The sequence below is a fragment of the Pangasianodon hypophthalmus genome, chromosome 17 (genome assembly GCF_027358585.1).
Source record: "Pangasianodon hypophthalmus isolate fPanHyp1 chromosome 17, fPanHyp1.pri, whole genome shotgun sequence".
Lineage (NCBI taxonomy): Eukaryota > Metazoa > Chordata > Actinopteri > Siluriformes > Pangasiidae > Pangasianodon > Pangasianodon hypophthalmus.
The window spans coordinates 893,792-896,291 of record NC_069726.1 but is presented as its reverse complement, the minus strand read 5'-3'; the positions used below and the strand labels follow the sequence as shown (position 1 = coordinate 896,291).

The window sequence follows — 2,500 nt, the reverse complement described above, 5'->3', positions numbered from 1 at the left end:
TGTGTGTGTGTGAGAGAGAGAGAGAGAAAAAGACAAAGACAGAAAAAGAAAGAGAGACAGAGAGAGAAGCAAGGAATGAGAGAGAGAGAAGGAGAGACAGAGATACAGAGAGAGCGAGAGAGAGCGAGAGAGAGAGAGAGAGATAGAGAGAGAGAGAGAGAGAGAGAGAGACAGAGAGAGAGAGAGAGATAGAGAGAGAGAGAGAGAGAGAAAGAGAGAGAGAGAGTTATTATAACAGAAAACTTATTTCTGGAAATTTGATCTAATCTCAGTCAGAAATGATCAGAATTACACGCAGCAACCAATGAAAACAGAGCAGAGGCGGAGCTTACTGCACCTTTAGTGGCGTTTTTAAGAGAAACCTGTTGAATTCATTCGGTTTATTACATGTTTAATAACCCGCAGGTTCACAGCAGGACACATCTGAACTATACAGACATATAAAATACATTACAGTAAAGAGGTTTTTTTAAAAAACAGGTTTATAATTGTTAGTGAGGTGTTTTTTTTTTTTTGTTTTTTTTACTTGCTTAAACATTAATTAAAAAAATTACTTCTCCATCATGTGATCATCCACCGAGACGCAAAGACCAGAGCTCTCTGCACTGGAAACCGTATCTGACTAACATTAAATTAAAAAATAAAAAAAAACACTTCAAAAGGACCGAGGCGTCCTCGAGAGCCGCTCTGGACAAAATACAGACCCGCGGCCTCGACTCGGAACCTGATCACGTCCCCGAGTCCGATTAATCTCTCTCAGCACTGAAACACTAACCCAGTCAGGCTAAACACACACACACACCACACACACACACACACACACACACACACACACACACACACACACACACGCTCGCTATCGTCTCTCTGATCAGTCGGATCGGGTAATAAACGCCGTCACACTGATGCAGGAAACGCAGCTCTGGGTCAGAGACGCCTGTTGTTTGTTTGTTGCCGAGCGTTTCCCCTTTTTAGATTAGACTGTAAACACGAGTCAGGTCTGATATCTAATCACACGAGAGAGGGAATGTTCAGCGGTGATGCGAACCAGAAAAAATCTCCCAGATGTGTCATAATATTTTTCATCTCGCGGCTGTTCTCCATTTATTTTAATCAGGACAATTAGGCCGCTGCCGTCCCGCTCGCTTCAGCCTCGCCGCTGCTCCTCCCCCACGGCTGCGTCCCAATAATGTTTAACATCCCCTTCTTAACTTCCCCTCGAAATGACCCCTGAATCGAACCCTCTTAAAAACGACCTGAAATCAAAACGAACTTTTTTTTTCCTTCCTCGTTAAGTTCGTGTCTCCGGTCAGAAAGTAAACAATCCATCAATCACTCCAAAGAGGAAGTACATGTTTTTTCATAATATTCCATCAGAACGCAAACTTTCCTGCTCTTAAACATTTTCTGATCTTTGACTCCTTACACACACACACACACACACACACACACACACACACAGAGAGAGAGAGAGAGAGAGAGAGAGAGTGTGGAAGAAAATAATATTTAACGGTGTGATAGGTAAGATAATCTTTGGAAAAAAAAAAAAAAAAAAAAAAAAAACTTGGGTCTCTAACTTTCAAGTTGACATTTGAATGTTTAAACTCCTTGAGACCACGCCTTCATTCCTGCCCACGTTTAAGAAGCTCCGCCCCCAGGATCTACAGCGGCCCGTAGAGCAGCGTGTCTATAAACTGACGGACAGGATGCGCATCCCAACACGAGCAAGCGTTCCCGACCGGAAGTCAGTTTACCAAACAGGTTTTCTCAGCCTCTTAATAAAGTTTTGCTGAGATCACAATTAAACCGTTCACTTTCACCACGTTCTTCATTTCCTCCAGGTTATTTATACAGGTAAGGAATAATAATAATAATAATAATAATAAGAAGAAGAAGAAGAAGAAGAATACAAAGACTATCGCACCTTTAATATTAAATAATAATGCTTCGTGCTACCTTTAAAGGTACAGTCAGTGATTTTTGAAGGACACAAAGCCCCGCCCTTTCAGGGTTCCTTCCAAAGGCCACGCCCTCAAGCACTCACGCCTAACCTAAAAACACCTGAATTAAGAGGTGAGAGGCGGAGCTTTTTATACTGACAGGCAACATGACTGACAGGTGAGAAGGAACTCCTCTGAGTCCTGATTGGTCGGTTGCTGGTGCTGCACATCATGCTGGGATTTTTTGTTGTTTTTTTGTTTTACAGTTTGATCTGATGCTCATCAGTCAGGAGCGTCATCGAGCTGTTAACCAGGAAAGAATTTTTTTTTACTTTTATTATTATTATGATTATTATTATGATTATTATGATTATTATTTCATGGCTGTGAGAACTAGCGATGCTGTGTGGTGATTAGCGCTGTTGTGCTAACACTGGAAACACTGGATGAACCGAGAGTTTGCAAGAACTTCATCCAGATGTGAAGCAACATCGTCTACAGAGACTTGAATCCAGCAGGAGCGAATTTATGCTCTGAGTCACTGCTGTGTGCGTGTGCGT

At 42.0% G+C, this 2,500-nt stretch overlaps 1 protein-coding gene across 1 annotated transcript in view; it reads right to left on the bottom strand.

Annotated features, from left to right (window-relative positions):
• uvrag (UV radiation resistance associated gene) overlaps positions 1-2,500 on the bottom strand; it is a 71,783-nt gene that overhangs the window by 981 nt on the left and 68,302 nt on the right.